Raw genomic sequence first — 23,956 nt, forward strand, 5'->3', positions numbered from 1 at the left:
AACAACAAAATAGTTCCTAGGCAGCATACATCAATTACCAAAAGCATATTGCTGCCTGTCCTGAGACCACTGCCAAAGGAAGGGCTGTTTCCTAAGAAATACACTAGGAGTCCAAAGGACTCTTTCTTCAAGGAAGTCTCCCTCTTCAGTCTGAAAAGTTTCCTCTGCTTGAGCAATTCTAATGTTAAGAGCCTGGCAAAAATGTGTATAAACATACTTTACTTGAAGTTGTATTCATTTGTTAAGTCCTTCTCCTTTAATTGGTTTCTGAGGTCAAAGCCCTCTTGCTTTTAAGAATGGACAAGAATCAAAAAGTAGGTTCAACAGAATGATAAAACATATTGGTATTTTGGCTTGTGCAACATTTTGCTAAGAAATCCATAAAGCAGAACTGGGACTAAAATGTCCAATTTTATCCAGTTATAAAGAAAAAGATATTTTGATGAAAACACAGAGAAAAACTACTAGAAACTGTATTCTCTTGGGGTTAGATTCATGGGTAAAGAGAAATATCTTAGATGTCACTTAATCCTTTTTTGTTTTGTTTTTCGAGATAAGGTCTCATTCTATCAGCCAGGCTGGAGTGCAGTGGCACCATCATAGCTCGGTGCAGCCTCAAACTCCTGGGCTCAAGTGACCCTCCTGCCTCAGGATCCCAAAGTGCTGTAATTACAGGCGTGAGCCACTGTGCCCGGCCATTTACTCTTTTTAAATTTTATCTAAGACTACCATCATTACAAAATTCTAAGCTTTATTTTTAGCTTACTTAAATGCAATGTTCAGAAGGAGTAAGAAATACAATATTCTTGCAAACTACACTCAGAAAAGCTTTGAGAAACTTGCTTATTAGCTGGGTATTCCTTTTGCTCTACACTGTATTTCCTCAAATTAAGTCCTGAGATATAAATCTCTCAAACCATTGTCAACATCAACCCTATGAATTCTTAACATTTTAATTTGTATTTCTAATACATTTACTCTAACATTCTTTTGAGGAATACATGGAGAACTGACAATTGGTTATGTTAGTTTACATGCTCCCTTGTTCTTATTACATTAAATGTATATAAGAAGGGTTTGCTTAGCATCCCGGACGGGGGAAGCGGGGCAATATTCACATTCTTTAGGTCTGACCCGTGGTAAGGAGAGGGAGGATTAGAGAACATCTACTACTGACCATACGGAAGTTTGGATTATATAAATTCAGAGATTCAGATCGACTGAATCAAATTAAAATGTACATGTAAAAAATGTTAGACAAAGAGAGGCAGGAGAGAGAGCCAGGTGAGTGGGGAGTCACACTGAGCAGGACACAAAGGCATTCAGACTAGTATGTGACGTTTCTTACGGAGGGCAAGATGTTCAGATGGGAGAAGCTGTGGTCACAGTCCAGGAACTGGAAAGTTTTGATTCCAGTATGTTTTCGGAAATGTCTTGTTTGTTCATCAGGCCAAGCAAACTTCCATGTGCATCCTTCCCATTCGCAATTTGTAGGGTTTTTCTCCTATGTGTGTTCTTCTGTGTGCTTTCAAGTGGGAGCTTTTAGTGTACACTTGGTTCCATCCATCATAATCATATCTGTGTATCCTCCGATTCCTTTGAGTATCCAGGGATTCCACAGGTAAAAAGGTCTCTTCCTAGGCTGTATGATGGCCAAAGGATGATTCTCTTTAATAACGCTTGCAGGGGTAGATAGAGTTCATTAAGTGGGGTGACATTTCTTCAGGATAATAATCTATCTTCTGTGGTTCAATCCTAGGTTCTATTTTTTTTTTCTGTGATAGAGGATTCTCATTTGATTCAATTACTGGTACTTGCATGCTACTATTGGAATTTCCATCCCCTCCAACAAGGAGACCATGAAAGGCTGCTGAAGGTGACTCATGTACATAAAGGGGAACAGGAAGTCCTTTCCCCCCTGCTTACTTTGTTGAAGATGGTTGTAGGTGTGTGGCTCTGTTTCTGGGTTATCTAATACATTCCACTGATCTGTGTGCCTGGTTTTTGTACCAGTAGCAAGCTGTTTTGGTTACCGTAGCCTTGCAGTATAGTTGAGGTCAGGTAGCGTGATGCTTTCTTTTTTTGCTTAGGATTATTTTGGCTTTGGGGCCTTTTTGGTTCCACATGAATTTTAGAATAGTGTTTTCAAATTCTGTGAAAAATGTTACTGGTAGTTTAAGAAGAGTAGCACCACATCTATAAATTGCTTTGAGCTGTATGGCCATTTTAACAATATTGATTCTTCCTCTCCATAAGCAATTGTTTATGTCCTCTGATTTCTTTCAGCAGTGTTTTGTAATTCTTCTTGTAGAGATCTTTCGCTTCCCTAGTTAGCTGTTTTCTTAGGTATTCTATTCTTTTTGTGGCTACTGTGAATAGAATTGTGTTCTTGATTTAGCTCTACGCTTGGATGATATTGGTGTATAGAAATGCTATTTTTTTTTTTATTTGAGACAGAGTTTCGCTCTTGTCACCCAAGCTGGAATGCAATGGCAGTATCTTGGCTCATTGCAACCTCCACCTTCCGGATTCAAGCAATTCTCCCACCTCAGCCTCCCAAGTAGCTGGGATTACAGGTGCCTGCCACCACACCCAGCTAATTTTTCATTTTTAGTAGAGACAGGGTTTCACTATGTTGGCCAGGCTGGTCTGGAACTCCTGACCTCAGATGATCCACCCGCCTTGGCCTCCCAAAATGCTGGGATGACAGGTATCAGTCACCAAGCCCAGCCAGAAATGCTACTAATTTTATACAGTGATTTTGTATCCAGAAACTTTGCAAAGTTTCAGATCTAGGAGCTTTTGGGCAGACTAAGAGGTTTTCTAGGTATAAAATCAAATCGTCTGCAAAGAGAGAGTTTGACTTCTCTCTTCCACTTTGGATGCCTTTTATTTTTCTCTTACCTGCTTGCTCTGGCTAGGACTTCCAGAACTATGCTGAATAGGTGTGGTAAGAGTGGGCATCCTTGTTTAGTTCTGGTTTTCAAAGGGAATGTTTCCAGCTTTTACCTGTTCAGTATGATTTTGGCTGTCAGTCTGTCAGAGATGGCTGTTATTATTTTGAGGTATGCTCCTTTAATGACTAGTTTGTTGAGGGTTTTAAAAATGACTATAATTGGCCGGGTGCAGTGGCTCACGCCTGTAATCGCAGCACTTTGGGAGGCCAAGGTAGGCGGATCGCTTGAGGTCAGGAGTTCGAGACCAGCCTGGTCAACATGGTGAAACCCCCAACTCTATTTAAAAAAAAAAAAAAGACTATAACTAAGAAAGGATTAGTCCTCAACGAGCTCTCATAAAAAAGAGACTACATATTAATATAATAAAAAATATACATACTCTTATATGTTGCATGTGTATATACAGTGTAAATACCACATAAATATATGTGTGGGGGGAAGGGGAATCAGAGCTTCAATTTTTCTGTTACCTAGAAGGCAAAAGTGATCTTGTAAGTGTTCTAATCTGAACTTTACAAGGTACTGATTTAGTTTAGCAAGGTTAAAATAAAGCTTTTAGACTGTATCAAGAGTAAATGCGCCAGGCGCAGTGGCTCATGCCTGTAATCCCAGCACTTTGGGAGTCCGAGGTGGGTGGATTGCTTGAGGTCAAGAGTTCAATACCAGCCTGGCCAACATAGCGAAACTCGGTCTCTACTAAAAATACAAAAATGAGCTGGGCATGGTGGTGAGCGCCTGTAAGCCCAGCTACTCGGGAGGCTGAGGCAGGAGAATAGCTTGAACCCGGAGATGGAGGGTGCAGTGAGCTGACATCATGCCACTGCACTCAGCCTGGGTAACAGAGTGAAATTCCATCCCCCATCCCTCCCCCAAAAAAAGAGTGGGCCAGGTGAGGTGACTCACGCCTGTAATCCCAGCATTTTGGGAGGCCGAGGTGGGAAGATCACGAGGTCAGGAGATCAAGACCATCCTGGCCAACATGGTAAAACCCCATCACTACTAAAAATACAAAAATTAGCTGGGCATGGTGGCATGCACCTGTAGTCCCAGCTACTTGGAAGCCTGAGGCAGGAGAATCAATTGAACCTGGGAGGTGGAGGTTGCAGAGAGCCAAGATTTCACCACTGCACTCTAGCCTGGTGACAGAGCAAGACTCTGTCTCAAAAAAAAAAAAAAGAGTAAATGCAAAGACATCATTAATCAATAATTTCCTATTCATTAAAATTTTATAATATTTTCCTGAGATTTTGCTGCAAAAATAACTGCCAATGTATTTTATACTTCCTACTTATTATTAAATCAGAACTATTTCTCGGTGGAAACTGTATTTTATGCTATTAATACATCTTAATTTTCTTTACTCTTAATGTTTTATCTGAAAACTTCTTTCCTCCCTCTCTGATCAATTGTGAAACTTCCTACAGATAAAACTTTTAGTATTCATCCTTATCCCGGGTGAAAAGCCTATTTTACCATTGAAGTTCTGTTCCTACTGATTATTCCCTTCTTAAAATGCTTAAGGATTGCTTGTTATAGAAAAAGTTATTTTTTTACCTTATGCAGGGTATATCACAAGTTCTAGTCAGCAAATTTAGTACTGAAATATAAAAAAACAAAATACAAACACCCACAATAACCCGTTTCTACCCTAAAATTAATCCAATGCAGAAAGATAGTCTCCTTCTTGCTTCTAAGGCTATTATATGTCATTTCATTCAATAACAGATAAGCAATTCTTTCCATTCTCAGAGATCTTGTTACAGATTAAGTTCATTCCAGAAACACTGGGTATAATTTTATAGTTTCTAAAGTTCCTTTTCACTGTGTCCTACTTGTTATGTGTTGTGGCACATCTCAACTTTTAACTTCAAATTACAAGAATTTAAAGAGAATATAAACTACTCTGAATCGTTTAGGGAGAGCATCTCTGTGACATGACGCAGCCATCATAAACCCAATGCAGTGAAAGCCAGGGTTTGTTCGACAGGCCCTGTGTGTTAATTTTTAGCAACACAACAACGATCAAGTTTTAAAAGCTCTTGAATCACCATCAAGTTAAAATTATTATCCAGGTAACTTCCTAAGACAGCAATTGGTGACTATCAGATAAAGCACAAGCTATGATAACAAAACTCTGTATTATATAAAAATAAGACAAATGGGACCTAATCAAACTCCACAGCTTCTGCACAGCAAAAGAAACAATCATTAGAGTGAAGCGGCAACCAACAGAATGGGAAAAAATTTTTGCAGTTTACTCATCTGACAAAGGGCTGATATCCAGAATTTACAAAGAACTAAAACAGATTTACAAGAAAAAAACTAACAAGCCCATTCAAAACTGGGCAAAGGATATGAACAGATACTTTACAAAAGAAGACATACATGAAGCCAACAAACATATGAAAAAATGCTCCTCACCACAGGTCATCAGAGAAATGCAAATCAAAACTACGTTGAGATACCATCTCACACCAGTTAGAATGGCAATCATTAAAAAATCTGGAGACAACAGACGCTGGAGAGGATGTGGAGAAATAGGAACACTTTTACACTGTTGGTGGGAGTGTAAATTAGTTCAACCATTGTGGAAGACAGTGTGGCGATTCCTCAAGGACCTAGAAATAGAAATTCCATTTGACCCAGCAATCCCATTACTGGGTATATATCCAAAGGATTATAAATCGTTCTACTATAAGGACACGTGCACACGAGTGTTCATTGCACCACTGTTTACAATAGCAAAGACCTGGAACCAACCCAAATGCCCATCGATGATAGACTGGACAGGGAAAATGTGGCACATATACACCATGGAATATTATGCAGCCATCAAAAACGATGAGTTTGTGTCCTTTGTAGGGACATGGATGAACCTGGAAACCATCATTCTCAGCAAACTGACAGAAGAGCAGAAGATCAAACACCACATGTTCTCACTCATAGGCGGGTGCTGAACAATGAGAATACATGGACACAGGGAGGGGAGCACTACACACTGGGGTCAGTTGGGGGGAAACAGGGGCGGGACGGTGGGGGGTGGGGAGTTGGGGAGAGATAGCAAGGGGAGAGATGCCAGATGTAGGTGATGGAGAGGAAGGCAGCAAATCACACTGCCACGTGTGTACCTATGCAACAATCTTGCATGTTCTTCACATGTACTCCAAAACCTAAAATGCAATAAAATAAATAAATGGGAAAAAGAAAAAGAAAAACCTGCAGGTTTCTCCCTCCTCCACTTCTAAGGGAGACACTTTAGGAAGCGAGAATGTCTCTGCTCCTTTTATCAGCTATAAAGCCAGGTGACCCCAAATGACCATATGCTGATATTCTAAGTGCAGAGAGAACACTTTCATTATCTCTTCGACTTACTCCTTGGGACAAGCACTACTTTATAACTGAGATTTTCCAATACTCCACTAAGTGACTGAAGAGCACAGGCTTAGAAAAACTTTATTAGACTTTCTACAGATTAAACAAAGCCTTCCTTTCTTGTACCTCAAAGAGCTCAAGGAAACTTCGCTCCACACACAGTTCAACTGCTAAATTCAAGTCAAGTTTGAACTGAGTTTTAAGCTGAAAACATTCAGCACAGGATAAGAGGCAAAGGCAATGATGAGAAAGAATATAACCAAGTAAAAGGGCACAAGGGAAGATGAGCAGGATTATGACTTTTTCCCTACTTGATCCAGTTAGGTAATAACTGTGTTTACTGTCATGAAGGAAAACACTGACATACACTTTTTTTTTTTTTTTTTTTTTTTTTTGAGACAGTCTCACTTTGCCGCCCAGGCTGGAATGCACTGGCACGATTTCAGCTCACTGCAACCTCTGCCTCCCAGATTCAAGAAGTTCTTGTGCCTCAGCCTCCTTAGCAGCTGGGATTACAGGAATGTACCTCCATGCCTGGCTAATTTTTGTATTATTAATAGAAGCGGATTTTGCCATGTTGGCCAGGCTGGACTCAAATTCCTGACCTCAACTGATCCACCTGCTTTGGCCTCCCAAAGTGCTGGGATTACAAACGTGAGCCACCATGCCTGACCTTGCTCACATACACTTCTAATGCAAGGAAAGAAAAGCCAACCAAAACCCCCATCATCTGTGGAGAGAATACTGAACTAGGTAACAGAAGACAAAGCTTACATTTTTGGCTATTGTTTTTATTTTTCTTTCAAATTAAAATCAGAACTGAGGACCTGTGCTTTAGTTTCCTCCACTGTAAGATGGCAATATTATCATCAGTCTTCATTAAAGTCAAAGGGCCTTTTGAAGAATCAAGAAAATGTGGCTGGGAGTGGTGGCTGACACTTGTAATCCCAGCACTGTGGGAGGCCGGGACAGGTGGATCACTTGAGGTTTGAGATCTCAGGAGTTTGAGACCAGCCTGGCCAACATGGTGAAATCCCATCTCTACTAAAAATACAAAAAATTAGCTGGGCACGGTGATGCACACCTGTAATCCCAGCTACTCAGGAGGCTAAAGCAGGAGAAGAGCTTGAACTTCGGAGGTGGAGGTTGCGATGAGCCAGATCTCACCACCGTACTCTAGCCTGAGCAACAGAGCAAGACTCCATCTAAACACACACACACACACACACACACACACACACACACACACACACACACGCACAAATCAAGAAAATGTGTATCGATTCTTTAAAAATAAAAATGTACAATAAAATGTATCATTAACAACCGAGCATAGTGGCTCACGCCTGTAATCCCAGCACTTCGGGAGGTCAAGGTGGAGGGACCACTTGCAGTCAGGAGTTGGTGGCCAGCCTGACCAATAAGGCGAAACCTCATCTCTACTAAAACTACAAAAAAATTAGCCGGGCATGGTGGCACATGCCTGCAGTCCCAGTTACTTGGGAGGATGAAGCAGGAGAATTGCTTGAACCCAGGAGGCAGAGGCTGCAGTGAGTCAAGATCATACCACTGCCCTTCAGCCTGGGTGACAGAACAAGACTCCATTTCAAAAAAAAAAAAAGTATCGTTAACAATCACAGCTCTTTTCACATTTGTTAATTTATGAATCTTAAACAACTGAAAAGCTATTAATAACTTCAATAAGATACACTCACATACATTCAACTAGTTTTATTTGTTTTTTGAGACAGGGTCTTGCTCTGTTACCTAGGGTGAAGTGCAGTGGTATGATCTTGGTGGCTCACTGCAGCCACAACCTCCCTGGCTCAAGCAATCCTCCCACCTCACCCCCACAAGGAGCTGGGACTACAGGTGCATGCCACCACACCCAGGTAATCTTTTTGGATTTTTTTGTACAGATAGGGTTTCATCATGTTGCCCAGTCTGGTCTTGAACTCCTGAGCTCAAGCAATCCGCTTACCTCAGCCTCCCAAAGTGCTAGAATTATAAGTGTGAGTCACAGCACCCAGCCTCAATAGTATTTTATTATATACCCATTACTTATAAATCACTGTTGAGATACTTACATACAAGTTTAAGTATGTCACTAGGTGTATTCAGTGTACACTTGTGAAAATAAGAATTGGGAAGGAAGACTTTTTTTTTGAGATGGAGTCTCGCTCTGTCGCCAGGCTGGAGTGCAGTGATGCAATCTCGGCTCACTGCAACCTCCGCCTCCCAGGTTCAAGTGATTCTCTTGCCTCAGCCTCCCAAGTAGCTGGGACTACAGGTGCACGCCACCATGCCCAGCCAATTTTTGTATTTTTAGAAGAGACAGTTTCACCATGTTGTCCAGGCTGGTCTTGAACTCCTGACAATGTGATCTGCCCACCTTGGCCTCCCAAAGTGCTGGGCTTACAGGCGTGAGCTACCACGCCCAGCCAAGACTTTAATAAGTAAAAACGGGACAAAAATTGTAAAATCTATCTCTATTACTAAACATCTCATAATACAAAGCATGTATTATAAAAGCATAAACATGTTATGAAGTTTAAATTGTATGCTATAAAGTTATATTTAAATAGTTGAGTAATAAATTCCCCCCAAGATACAATGCTCGCGTGTGTATGTGTGTCTGTGTAATTTTTTGAGATGGATTCTTGCTATGTTGCCCAGGCTGGGCTCAAGCACTCCTCCCATCTCAGCTTCCAGAGTAGCTGAGACTACGGTGCACAACAACACACCTGGCTCTAATTTTTATATAGTAAAATGTGGTTTCGAATAAAAAGATAAAGGATGAATAGTTCTAACCCCTGAAGTGAAATTAGTCTTTAGTATTTTATTTACTTTTTTTTTTTTTTGAAACAGGTTGTTGCTGTCACCCAGGCTGGAATGCAGTGGCTCCATCATGGCTTACTGCAGCCTCAACAAGAATTCTAAAAATCAGTACCAACGATAGCTTGTCCTCAGATACTTCCCCTCCTCCTCCAGCAATCTCTAAAATGTCTGCTTAAAATAAAACAACCTGGTCTGGTGCAGTGGCTCACGCCTGTAATCCCAGAACTTTGGGAGGCCAAGGAGGGTGGATCACTTGAGGTCGGGTGTTTTGAGACCAGCCTGGCCAATGGTCAGACCTCATCTCTACTAAAAACACAAAAAAAATAGCTGGGCATGGTGGTGCGTGGCTATAATTCCAACTACTCAAGAGGTTAAGGCAGGAGAATCACTTGAACCCTGTCAGCCTCAGGAGGCATAGGATGCAGTGAGCCACGACTGCGCCACTGCACTCTAGCCTGGGCAACAGAGTGAGACTCCATCACAAAAAATAAAAATAAAAAACAAAAAAAATAAAACAACCCAAGGGGCTGGGCACAGTGGCTCATGCTTGTAATCCCAGTACTTTAGGAGGTCAAGAGAAGAGGCTCACCTGAGCCCAGGAGTTGGAGACCAAATTAACCAGGTATACTGGCATGTGCCTGCAGTCCCAGCCACTCAGGAGGCTGAGGTGAGAGGATGGCTTGAGCCCAGGAAGTTGAGGCTGCAGTGAGCTGTGGTTGTGCCACTGCATTCCAGTCTGGGAGACAGATGGAGACCCCGTCTCAAAAAACAAATGAAAATAAAACAAATTTTAAAAATTCAGAGAATTCTTAAAGGTTGTTGTAATTACTTCCTATTTGTACAGTACTCAGTATAGGCTGCACATGAAGCCTGAATTTCTGCTTCATTCAACATAAGCACAGATCAGCCCGAGGGCAACCTAATTCCACTGGGCTAAATAGGCTATACATGCAATTAGCCCTCTGTTCACATCTAAAGCAAGTCAAGACACCACTAGGTTTGCTAAGGATGACAGAATAAAATACACAAACACCAAATAAGTAGGGAGCTCTTAACAAGCAAATTAGATCACTGCTTTACACCAGGCAAATAAGAATCTATCCAAGTTAATTACTATGAAGAGTCTCTCTAAAGATAATAGGCTTCTGTATAACTAAGGAAACAGTCAGTAATAAAATAATTTCACAAAAAAAGAATTAAAGCAAATAGTAAACTTTTCATTTTCTAAATGATAAAAGAGCCACAACTGTCTATTCATTATTTCACTTATTTACGCAAGCAGCAACTATCTACTGCAGATGTACTAGGCACTGTACCAGATACCAGGGATATAGTAAAGAACAAATCAGACAAAGTCCTTGCCCTCACAGTGCTTACAATATTCTGGAGGAAGACGGGAAGTACATAAGTAAACAAATAATTTCTAAAAGCAAATTTTTTAAAGCATGGGGGAAGGGCATACTAGTTTTAAGAACTGTCCATACATTGTTCTTTTGAGGCAGAGTCTTGCTCTGTCACCCAGGCTGGAGTGTAGTGGTGTGATCTTGGCTTACTGCAACCTCCGCCTCCCAGGTTCAAGCAATTCTCCTGCCTCAGCCTCCTGAGTAGCTGGGATTATAGGCTTGTGCCACCATGTCCAGCTAATTTTTGTGTTTTTAGTAGAGATGGGGTTTCAACATGTTGGCCAGGTTGGTCTCGAACTCCTGACCTCGTGATCCTCCTGCCTCGGCCATCCAAAGTGCTGGGATTATAGGCGTAAGCTACCGTGCCTGGCCAGTACCACACACTGTTTAGATTCCATGTAAAGGGAACAGCACAAAAGCCCTGATATGGGAAGAGGCTGTGCATGAGCCGCTTGATGTAAAGACTGCATCGGCATCCCACTTGTTTCATCTGAATCTAATCCATTCTCATAAGCAACAGTCAGGTTTTTAAAAACACAGCAGAGCAGACACCAGACTTTACCTACCAGGTCCTTCTCAGCATGCCATCTGATTCTGGTTCCTACTTCACAAGCCACAGACAAACTGTCAAACACATCCCTTTCCACGAAGTATTTCCTGTCTGAATTTTCTATAGTTAAACATAAAATAACTTGGCTCCAATTGTAGGCAAAGAGATGCAGTATTTTACGTCCAAGAGAGGAAGGAGAAAAGTAATGCTACGTGAGAGATAGGGAGAGTAGGCCTAATAGTGCTAAGTTGCATATAGGCTAAGAGGTAAGATTCACATCATAAACAAACAACTTCACTTACAGTACATTAAGCAGCCAAAAGCTGGCTGGCTGCAGTGGCTCATGACCATGATCCCAACACTCTGGAGGCCCAGGCAGGGCAGATCACCCAAAGCCAGGACTTCAAGATCAACCTAGACAACAAAGCAAGACACCATCTATATAAAAAATTTAGAAATCAGCCAGAAGCAGTGCTGTGTGCCTACAGTCCTAGCTATCCAGAGGCTGACTGAGGCAGGAGGATTGCTTGACTGCCCAGGAGTTTAAGGTTCCAGTGAGCTTTGATCACATCACTGGCCTAGGTAACAGAGTAAGAGCCTCTCTTTAAAAAAAAGATTTCCCTAGGATCTTACCATAGTTTTTTAAAAGTGGTTCCAAAGAACCCAAGAGAACGAAACACACACCTGCTTCAGAGATCCATAAACACAACTGAGATTACTCTGTAAAACATATTTTTGCTATTTTAAAGAACTATAATAAAAAGTTCCACAAATGTTAAGTTTCTAACATGAAGACCATCATGAGACATGTTAGCTTATGCTACCGGGTCAAAATGATTGTAAAGAAATAGGAATGGCTGGGCTTGGTGGCTCACACCTGTAATCCCAGCACTGTGGGAGGCCGAGGCGGGTGGATCACGAGGTCAAGAGATCAAGACCAACCTGGTCAACATGGTGAAACCCCGTCTCTACTAAAAATACAAAAATTAGCTGGGCATGGTGGCGCGTGCCTGTAATCCCAGCTACTCAGGAGGCTGAGGCAGGAGAATTGCCTGAACCCAGGAGGCGGAGGGTGCGGTGAGCCGAGATCGCGCCATTGCACTCCAGCCTGGGTAGCAAGAGTGAAACTCCGTCTCAAAAAAAAAAAAAAAAAAAAAAAAAGAAAGAAATAGGAATGAAGCTTCTCTTGCCATCTTTACGCATATATGAAACTTAGGAAACTTCCTGCAAATGTGTTACTGATTGGGAAAACCACAGGTCTGCATGATGTCTTTTGTTAATACAGGCATGTATATATCCAGTCCCTTAAAACTGTACAAGTGAGCACACTAACACAGTATACGAATGTCTAGGTTCCACTAAATGTCACAGCAAGCTCAAACGCATCTGGCTCAGTATATGCTCTCATCAACACAAAGTAAATAAACAATACTCAGAGAAAATATAACAAGTGATAACACTACTTGACATGATATGTTTAACTTCTGAGTACAGCTGATGATGTTAGTGATTCAAACTTAAAATCTCCTACATTACTTTATGAGACTCTAAATCATGTTTAAGAAAATTTTGTATATCAGGAATTTGTTGATTCCATACCATCAAAACAAAATATAAAGAAATCAAATGCTAAGGCTATGTTCAATGACAGATAAATAGAGATAAACAGAACACTCCATGTTAACGTCTGAATCTACTGATTTCATCTAACATACTTAAAAATGAAAGCTGGCAAGTCAACTGACTTATTTAAGGTCATAAAGAAATGGAGGGTGAGTGGAACTAGCACTCAAGGGTTCTTCTGACTCCCAGGTCTTTTCATTACACTATATGGTCCTATTTAACAAAGCTCCTGTTCTAGAACTAAGAAAGGCTTCTACTAGGAGAATATTATTTTCTCTCTAATGCCATTATAAAGTCAAAGATGTGTTCCACACAAATGATAATTGAGCCTAAAGCATTATAAGAGAAACAATCTCTGCCCCAGGTCCAATGCAGCTTACATCCTGAGAAGATAAGTGATGTATAAAAATAGCCATGATAGAAGATTTTTTTTTTTTTTAAATAGGAGTGGGGAGGATAAGTACTATAAGAGTAGTACTAAGGAAGTTCAGAAAATGGCAGGATTATTTCTGGGTAGAAAAATGAGAAAAAGGCTCAGAGTTGGTCAGTAACGAAAGATTATCCTAGTTGGAACACAGAAGTGGGAAGAGTGTGGGTCTACTGTAGCCTGGAAAATAGTTACATCATCCTCTGTAGAATTGAATCTACCTAATTTCCAGGAAAAACACAGGGGCTACAGCACACATTAAATGACAAAGGGCCACATTCAGACAAATCCAGATTGTGGTACATTCTATAAGACTCTTCAAAAAGTAAATGTTGGCCGGCATGGCAGCTCACGCTTGTAATCCCAGCATTCTGAGGTGGGTGGATCACTTGAGATCAAGAGTTCAAGACCAGCCTGGCCAACATTGTAAAACCCCATCTCCATCAAAAAACACAAAAAATTAGCCAGCATGGTGGCATGCGCCTGTATTTCCCAGCTACTCAGGAGGCTGACACAGGAGAATTGCTTGAAACCGGGAGGCAGAGGTTGCAGTGAGCCAAGACCGTGTCACACTCCAGCCTGGGTGACAGAGTGAGACTACATCTCAAAACAAAAAAGAAAATGTCACAGGGAAGAAGAGGAAGAGTTCCAGATTTTAAAAGACTGTAGTGACAAACACAATGTCTAAATGCTGATAAGATCTGATTTTGGGGAAAAAACCCCAGGTATAGAAGACATTTTGGGGATAATTAAGGGATTCAGACTATGGACTAGCTCTCAGAGGACATGAAGATATAATAATCTTTCTTAGCAGTGATAATGATACTGTCGTTACGTAGGACAGCTTTATTTTTAAGAGATTCATGTTGAAGTATCATGATATCTATGTTCACACTTTCAAACAGGCGCAAAAAAATGAGATATATATCAAAAAAAGATATATAAAGAAAATTTGACAAAACATCATTTGTTTAATATAGGTGACAGGCGTTCAAGTATTTCTGTACTAGAGCCTTCCAACTTTTCAGTATGTTTGAAAATTGTCATTTAAAAAGCTTGGGTGGGGCAAGGTGGCTCATGCCTGTAAATCGCAGCACTTTGGGAGGCTGAGGCGGGTAGATCATTTGAGGTTAGGAGTTGGATATCAGCTTAGCTGACAGGTTGAAATCCCATTTCTACTAAAAATAGAAAAATTAGCTTGGCAGTAGTGGCATGCACCTGTAATCCTAGCTCCTTGGGAGGCTGAGGCAGGAGAATCACTTGAGCCCGGGAGGAAGAGGTTGTGTTAAGCCGAGATTGCACCACTGCACTCCAGTCTGGGTGACAGAGTGAAGCCCTGTCTCAAAAAAAATAATAACAAATAATTTGAAAAAAGAATTAAATGTAACCTTGGTAAAGATGATCTAATCCGGCTGGGCGTGGTGGCTCACGCCTGTAATCCCAGCACTTTGGGAGGCCAGGGCAGGTGGATCACAAGGTCAGGCATTCAAGACCAGCCTGTCCAACATGGTGAAACCCCGTCTCTACTAAATATACAAAAATTAGCCAGATGTGGTAGTGGGCACCTGTAATCCCAGTTACTCGGGAGGCTGAGGCAGGAGAATCGATTGAATCCAGGAGGCGGAGGTTGTAGTAAGCTGAGATCACGCCATTTCACTCCAGCCAGCCTGGGTGACAAGGGTGAACTCCGTCTCAAAAAAAAAAAAAAAACAACAACAAAAAAAACCCAAGCAGTCTGAAGAATCTCAGACCAAACTTTTTCCATATGCCAGAAAATTGCGACCTAAGAGACACAGACTGATTCTGTAACAAACATATATATGTGCATGTAAAAAAAAGGTTGAACACAGGCCAGGTGCAGTGACTCATGCCTGTAATTCCAGCACTTTGGGAGGTCAATATGGGCAGATCACCTGAGGTCAGGAGTTTGAGACCAGCCTGACCAACATGGAAAAAACCTGTCTCTACTAAAAATACAAAATTAGCCAGGTGTGGTGATGCATGCCTGTAATCTTAGCTACTCAGGAGGCTGAGGCAGAAGAATTGCTTGAATCCAGGAGGAGGCTGCAGTTAGTGGAGATCATGACGTTGCACTCCAGCCTGGGTGACAAGACAAGAGTGACCTCGTATCAAAAAAAAAAAAAAGTTAAACACATTTCTCCCTTTTTTTTTTTTTTTTGAGTCAGGGTCTTGCTCTGTCACCCAGGCTGGAGTGCACGATCACAGATCATCATTGCAGCCTTGAACTCATCAGCTCAAACAGATCCTCCCACCTCAGCCTCATGAGTAGCTGGGACTAGAAGCACGGCCACCACCAGGCCTGTCTAATTTTCTTTTTAAATTTAAATACATTTCTTATGATTAATCTGTGATAATAAGGATTGTGTAACTCTTATTTAAAAGTTCTGAAACTAGAAATATTTCGAATTTTAGATTTTTTCAGATTTGAATACTTGCAGCACACATACTAGTAAGCATCCCTAAACTGAAGACCTGAAATCCTCTGGGCACTGGTTATGGTGGCACTCAACAAGTTTTGGATTTTGGAGCATTTCAAATTCTGGATTAGGGGTGTCCAACCTCTAGCATTAAAACTGTAACGGAATAAAAATGTTAGACTATAATAACCTAGTACATCAGAATTTTACATAAAATAACCTTGCAAAATGCAGCATTACACGGGAATTAGTCTGCTAGAAGCACGAAAACAAAAATTTTAAACCACTTAACTAATATCACCTATATTTTCTCACAACTTGGTCTACGGATTATGGCAATCATGCCTTCCCAAATCTAATAACATATCTTAATAACTTCACATTTCACCCATCTTCTCTACAAGCTTCTTGGCAATCCCCCCTAAATGTCATGTTTTTTCATGTCGCGGTACAAGTAATTTCCTCTGCATGCAGAATGCCCCTCTCTGCCTTTTCTTCATCTAATCCTCTTTCAAGACAAACTTCTTATATATATCACTGTTTAGTGATGCTTTCTGACCCTGCTCCCCACTCTTCCTTGAACTTACATAATACAGTATTCATTGCTGTAGAGACTTTTTGAACTTTACCTAAGTTCTACTTAAATGTGTGATTCCTCCAGTAGACCATAAGGTACTTAATATCACAGATCAGGCCTTATTTATATCTCTAATTAAAGCTAGCTTCAAGTGCTGGAAGTTGGAATAATGAAAGGTATTGTGTTTTAACACTTCAGGAAGAAGCATCTTAACTCACTTAAGAAATAAAGTGGTTGCCCTAAGTTGAGGGCTGATTCATAACTAAATGAACTGAATTATTTGTTACTACACCCCTTTGATATTCTTATCACATAGCCCACAAGCATAGAAACTGTCTGAACCAATGCAAAGAAATAACCTGACCTTGCTTATACCTAAAAGCCCACTATAATAAATGCAAAAAAAAAAGAAAAAGAAAGGCTTTCCTTTGAGGGTAAGAACTCAATCAGAAAAGCCCAAAAGTCATTAATTCATTACTCAGTCAAGTTTTGAGCAAATGTAAATATAACTATGACTTCACACTCCTGTAATTCATTTACAATGGCTTTCACATGTAAATATTTTATTCTTAGATGTCTAACTTCAACAGAAATTCCATTTCAGAAAACAGAGCAATAATGGAAACTTCTAAGTTTCATTGCAAACATGCAAAAATATGGCATCACAACACCCAATGTACACTCAGCAGTATTTAACCTCTCAGCTCAATATATGGATATATTAAAAACCAAACTTGATTCTTGCTGATGGCACATCAAAGTAGCTGATGCAAGACGAATACATGCTGATTGCTCTTGGCCAACACACATGCATCTTTAAGTACATACGCATTAGTAAAGCTCTATCTTCCTTGAATCACCAGTGAATCAAGAAAAGCTTGCTGGCAGCCTAGTACTGCCAGATAAGCAGAAGCAGAAAGATGGGAGGGTTGAAGAGGGGCATGAGAAGAATCAGGTGCAGTGGCCCTCCAAATGACGATAACCACTCAGGTGGTCTGCAGTAAGGAAAAATGAAAATCACTAAATCAGCAAATTGATCACGTCCAATTAATTTGATCATGTTGCTGAAACTAAATCAACCTGATGTATTCCTGAAACAAGATAAGAATGTGTTTTGGTCAAAAGCCACAAGAGATATAATTAATTCATCAATGTAAAGGCAAAAAATTGTTATTACTAGTGATTTAATACTCAATAATCATTCTCATTAGAGGACTCACCTGGGTAAAGTACTACTAACAAAGTACTGCCAAAGCTTTGCCTGTACAGTAAGAAAAACAGGCAGATTTAAAAATAAAATCCATCTATTAAAATCTGTCCAAAGAGGGGGCATTAGAGACCAGGGCTATCAAAAGTCACAAGAATAACAATTGCTATGATGTCTAACGGATTAAAGCTTCTGTACATAAGATACAGCACTAATGGCCAGGTACAGTGGCACATGCCTGTAATCCCAGCACTTTGGGAGGCCAAGGCAGGTGGATTGCTTGAGGTCAGGAGTTTGAGACCAGCCTGGCCAACATGGTGAAACCCCATCTCTTGAAACAAACAAACAAACAAAAACATACAGCACTAATAACTAATTCCTAAATAAATTCAGAGATGAAAAAAATCCTCACTTAATGTTCAGTGCAAAATTCTTTAAAAATGCCTTCCAATATAAATTCCAATCTTTTATTTGATAGATAACTGAAAATGGAGTGGGACTAGCCCAATGGAAGGCAGATGATCAAGCAGCAGCTACAATGGCCCACGTCAGTTTTTCATGTAAACTCTACTGCTAAAACTTTTCCCAAAGAGGGTTCAGCTCTCCCCATATCCAATATTTTCTGACTGTAGCTTCCTTGACCTCTACATTAAGTTCTCATACCTGCTAGACCTGCCTATCCAGATTACCACTGTATTTCCAGCCTACATCTTCTTGCTGCCCATTTTCCTTTTGGTCCTCTCCCCACAGCTCCACTCCTTCTAGTAAAATCTGCCATCTTCTGCTTTGTATCAAGTAAATTGCCTCTAAAAGTCTCTTGCCAAAGAGGTATGAAATTTTAGACACCTCTCTCATAAAGCCCCGGAGGTCACCAATCCAGAAAATATGAAGGATTTTTACTTCCACTGTCACACTTGGGATAAAAGTAGACTAAATCTTCAGTCCTCCTCATCCTCAATTTTGCTTTACTCTTCTTGTTGTTGAGACAGAGTTTCACTCTGTTGCCAGGGTGGAGTGCAGTGGCGGGATCTCGGCTCACTGCAACCTCTGCCTCCCAGGTTCCAGTGATTCTCCTGCCTCAGTCTCCCAAGCAGCTGGGACTATAGCTGCACCCCACTACGCCCAGCTAATTTTTGTATTTTTAGTAGAGACAGGGTTTCACCATGTTGGCCAGGATGGTCTCAATCTCTTGACCTTGTGATCCATCCGCCTCAGCCTCCCAAAGCACTGGGATTATAGACATGAGACGTGAACCACTGCACTTGGCCATTGTACTCTTTACTATAGGCATAACCCAAAGATTAGAAGCATAAGAAAATTTAATAAACCTGTTAGATGATGTGTAGAATATAATGGACACTGAAAATACATAAGAAAGCAAGCTTGGCATGGTGGCTCACGCCTGTAATCCCAGCACTTTGGGAGGCCGAGGCAGCCTGATCACCTGAGGTCAGGGGTTCGAAACCAGCCTGATCAATATGATGAAATCCCGTCTCTGCTAAAAATACAAAAATTAGCCAGGCATGGTGGTTATGCGCCTGTAATCCCAGCTACTCTGGAGGCTGAGACAGGAGAATCACTTGAACCGGGGAGGCTGCAGTGAGCCAAGATCACGCCATTACACTATAGCCTCTGCAACAAGAGGGAAACTCCATGTCAAAAAAAAAAAAAAAAAGAAGAAGAAAGAAGTACATATAACATTCTTGGTGAAGAAAAGTCTTACAGAGACTGTGTTTGTCCTGAACCACACCAATCTCAAAAGGGCTACTGGTATATTCTGGAATTATATACCCAAGAAGTCTACCTTATTTTAGGATATGAGTAACAAACTATAGCTAGAATTTTTGCAAACACCACATATTAATCCGTTCTTATGCTACTATAAAGAACGCCCTCAACTGGGTAATTTATAAAGGAAAGAGGTTTAATTGACTCAATTCCACAGGGCTAGGGAAGTCTCAGGAAACTCACGATAATGGTGGAAGGGGCAGCAAACATGTCCTTCTTCACATGGCAGCAGGAAGAAGTGCCGAGCAAAAGGGGGAAAAGCCCCTTATAAAACCATCAGATCTTGTGAGAACTCACTCACTATCACAAGAACAGCATGGAGGTAACCGCTCCCATGATTCAATTACCTCCCACCGGGTCCCTCTCATGACACATGGGGATTATGGAAACTACAATTCAAGATGAGATTTGGCTGTGAACACAGCTAAACTATCCTGCCACAACTAGAACCAAGTTACTAAACAAAATTATTTTCTGAAACTACAAGAATGATCTGTTCTAAATACAACCAGATCAGTTTCACAAGCAGAGACCTGCTTTCCTGTTTCTCAATTCAACAAAATTCAGTATACAAAGTACCTACTTACTATATGTCAGGCCTGATTAGAGGTAATTTTCTTATTTCTTCATCCTTTATGAAACTCTTGACTCAATTATTAGTATTTTCCTCCTCTTTCACTTACTTATTAGCAGTCACTCACTTTTACACCTTCAGTCAACTTACCCCAGCTGATCCCAAAATTCATAATCATAAGCTCTAAGCATCTAGAGTTCCATATCTAAATTTCTGTACCATACTAACTGGTGACTCTACTTAAACATTCTTCTGTCATCTATATCTTAACATATACTGAATGCTAAACCAGGACATTCCCCAGACATCTTTCTTATTCCTTCAAACCTGCCAGGCTAATTTAATATTCCTGGTCACTCAACTTTATTAATACGGTATTACTTTACTTCTCCTTTTCTCTTCTGTATCTCTACATCCAATAAATCACCAACTCATGCCATTTTTTTCCCTGATAGGTTCCTCATCCTCGTCTCTTCCTACTTTAGACAATCCTACACCAATGCTTCTCAAACCTTAAATAGGAAATCACTTGAGAATCTCATGAAAATGCAGATTCTGTAGGTCTGAGGTGGGGCCTGAGGTTCTGAGCTTCTAACATGCTCCCTCCCAAGTGATGCCAATATTCCTGGTCCAGAGACACTTTGAGCAACAAAGTGTAGACTGTAAATTCCTTTGAGGGCAGAAATTTTTTTTCCCTCTGTTGTAATCCCAGTAACTAGCACGTAACTAGTGGTTCAAATAATATTTACTGAATGATATTTAGCAGTCAGTACACTCTTTCCATTAGATGATAACCTCTTCTCTTCAAGACTTCACAGTAACATCCGACTCAATACCTGCCCAGTTTCTCCATCATTTTCTCTCACCCACTCTGCTTAAGCCAAAGCAGCTACTTTAACAACCATTACCCCATGCATGTATTATTTACAACCACTTCCAAGCTTTGCTTCATAATCATTCTTCCATCTGGTATGTTCTGCCAGTCTATGAAGAACATTTCTTTTTTTTGAGACAGGGTCTTGCTCTGTCACCCAGTCTGGAGTGCAGTGGCACAGAAAACATGGCTCACTGCATCCTGGAACTCCTGAGCTCAAGCAATCCTCCCATCTCAGACTCCTGTGTAGTCGGGACCATAAGCACACACCACCACACCTGGATAATCTTTTTTTTTTTTGGTAGAGATGAGGGTCTTACTTTGTTACACAGGCTGGTCTCAAACTCCTGGGATCAAGCCTCAACCTCCCAAAGTGCTAGGATTACAGGCATGAGCCATCACGCCCAACTAAGAACATGTCTTTAAAAAACTAGTTTATCCTGATCACTTTTTTTTAAAATTGGGATGATCCAGGTGAATATTCTGATCACTTTTAAATAGCTTCTCAGCTGCCACTTTGTCTTCCTTTATTCCCTCAGCACTTGCACAGTTATGCTATGGTATTATCTGTTTATATAGTGTTTTATAGTTGCTTCACACGTGCACATTACGCTTTCCTTAAAAGGGATTGTGACATGCTCAAGAAATAGGATCATGACTTCTCTTTTCCAGACCACAGTGACCAATAAAATGTTGGGCATATTGTGGTACTCAATGCTTGTTGACTGTAAAATACTTCCCCAGAAAATGCAGCCATCATCTCTCAAGAAGGTGGGCCAGGTGCAGTGGCTCGCACTGGTAATCCCAGCACTTGGTGGCTCATGCCTGTAATTCCAGCACTTTGGGAAGCCAAGGCAGGTGAATCACAAGGTCAGGAGTTCAAGACCAGCCTGGCCAATATGCTGAAACCCCGTCTCTACTAAAAATACAAAAAGTAGCTGGGTGTGGTGGCACACACCTCTAATTCCAGCTACTCAGGTGGCTGAGGCAGAAGAATTGCCTGAACCTGGGAGGCGGAGGTTGTGAAGGTTACAGTGAACCGAGATTGAACCATTGCACTCTACCCTGCGCAACATGGTGAGATTTCGTCTCCAAAAAAAAAAAAAGATGAAAGCAGGACATGGTAGCTCACGTCTATAATGCTAACACTTTGGGAGGCCAAGGCAGACAGATTGCTTGAGCTCAGGGGTTTGAGACCAGCCTGAGCAACATGGTGAAACTCCATCTCTACAAAAAAAATACAAAAAATTAGCCAAGTGTGGCCGTGCAGGCCTATAGTCCTAGTTATCTGGGGGACTGAGATGGGAAGATCATCACTTGAGCCTCAGAGGTCGAGGTTGAAGTGAGCCGTGATTGTGCCTCTGCATTCCAGCCTAGGTGACAAAGACCCTGCTCCCTAGCCCCCCTCAAAAAGATGAATTAGGGCCACAACCGCTCACCTTCTTCCCCACTTGCTCTCCCAGGCCCATCTTCCTGCCCACCCATTTTCCCCCCATTATCCCCCCAACTTCCGTCTTATGCTCGTCTGCCCCACTCCCTCTCCCCTGCCTACCCACCTTCTTCCCTTGTCTTCTTTCCCACCCCACTTCTCTTCCTACTATCTTCCCCACTTCCTCTCCCCTGCCCATCTTCCTGCCTGCCCATCTAAAAGAAAAGAAAAACATAATTGTGGCATTTTCACACAGTGGAAAAATACTTAGCAATAAAAAGAAACAATGAGGCATGTAACACAGATGACAGACGTTATATTGAGTGACAGAAGTCAAGCACAAAGAGTACTCTAGGGTCAATTTCCATGAAGTTCAGGCAAGACTGAGCTGGGGTGGTGGATGTCCAAGCAGCAATTGCTGCTGGGCTGGGGCGGGTGGGGTGGGGCGAAGGAGAATGGACTGGGAAGTGGCGCGGAGAGCTCCCAGATGAGGAAAGTTTCTCTACCTTGATTGAGGTGGTGGTTACATGGATGAATACATATCTTAACTCACTAAACTGTACACTTAAAAATCTATCTTATTACATGTAAATTATATCCTAATATGCTTGATTTTTAAAAACATCATACAGGCCAAATAAAGGAGGTTTGTTGACTGGATGTGACTCATGTACAATCAGTTTACAAACTGAGTTAAGAGAATCAACTGGGGTGAAGATCAGTCCTCCAATCCTTCTGACCCCATACATGTGGGCCAGTTGCACCATGTTCTCTTAGGACAAGTGCTTTCACCTTTAAGGTTCCTTATTGGGGTACAGAGACAAAGAAAGGGAGGGAGGGAAGGAAGGGAAAGGAAAGAGAAGGGAGGGAGGGAAGGGAGAAGACAGAAAAAGGGAACAAATGGCTGGGCACAGTGGCTCACACCCATAATCCAAGCACTTTGGGAGGCCGAGATGGGTGGATCACTTGAGGTCTGGAGTTTGAGACCAGCCTGGCCAACACGGTGAAATCCTGTCTCTACTAAACATACAAAAATCAGCCAGGCATGGTGGTGCGCACCTGTAATCCCAGCTACTTGGGAGGCTGAGGCAGGAGAATCACTTCAACCTGGGAGGCGGAGATTGCAGTGAGCCAAGATCATGCCACTGTATTCTAGCCTGGTGACAGAGTAAGTCTCTGTCTCCCCCCTCCCAAAAAAAAAAGGGAACAGATAAAAGATGAAGTATGTTTATGAATTACTTTTGTTAACTTTTTTCTTTTTAGCTATGCTGTTAATCAAACTGTCAACTTTCATCAGATCAGAGGAAATAAAACAATTTTTTACTCCCTGTTGAGAAAGCAAATGTTAGCTGTTAAGATTTGCGAATTATTGGCTATAGATCTATTCTGAATACATCAGTGAAAGGTTACTTTAAAACTGAAACTAAAGCACAAGCAAAAGAAGAAAAAATAGATAAACTGGACATCATTAAAATTACAAACTTTAGGTGATGACGCACAGTGGCTCACATCTGTAATCCCAGCATTTTGGGAGGTCAAGGAGGGAGGATCACTTAAGCCTGGCAGTTTTGAGACCAGTCTCAACAACACAGAAAGACCCCGTCTCTATAAAAAATTTAAAAACAGGCCGGGCGCGGTGGCTCAAGCCTGTAATCCCAGCACTTTGGGAGGCCGAGGCGGGTGGATCACGAGGTCAAGAGATTGAGACCATCCTGGTCAACATGGTGAAACCCCGTCTCTACTAAAAATACAAAAAATTAGCTGGGTATGGTGGCGCGTGCCTGTAATCCCAGCTACCCAGGAGGCTGAGGCAGGAGAATTGCCTGAACCCAGGAGGCGGAGGTTGCGGTGACCGAGATCGCGCCATTGCACTCCAGCCTGGGTAACATGAGTGAAACT

The 23,956-nt window shown here is 41.4% G+C and overlaps 1 protein-coding gene and 1 pseudogene across 2 annotated transcripts in view; both read right to left on the minus strand.

Moving 5' to 3' along the window:
- Positions 1–23,956, minus strand: part of UBTD2 (ubiquitin domain containing 2) — a 76,838-nt gene that overhangs the window by 45,185 nt on the left and 7,697 nt on the right. The gene's annotated exons all lie outside the window — the stretch shown is intronic.
- On the minus strand, positions 647–11,471 carry LOC116538134 (annotated as a pseudogene).

Source organism: Sapajus apella, unplaced genomic scaffold (genome assembly GCF_009761245.1).
Source record: "Sapajus apella isolate SASKATOON/1434 unplaced genomic scaffold, GSC_monkey_1.0 scaffold117, whole genome shotgun sequence".
Classification (NCBI taxonomy): Eukaryota; Metazoa; Chordata; class Mammalia; order Primates; family Cebidae; genus Sapajus; species Sapajus apella.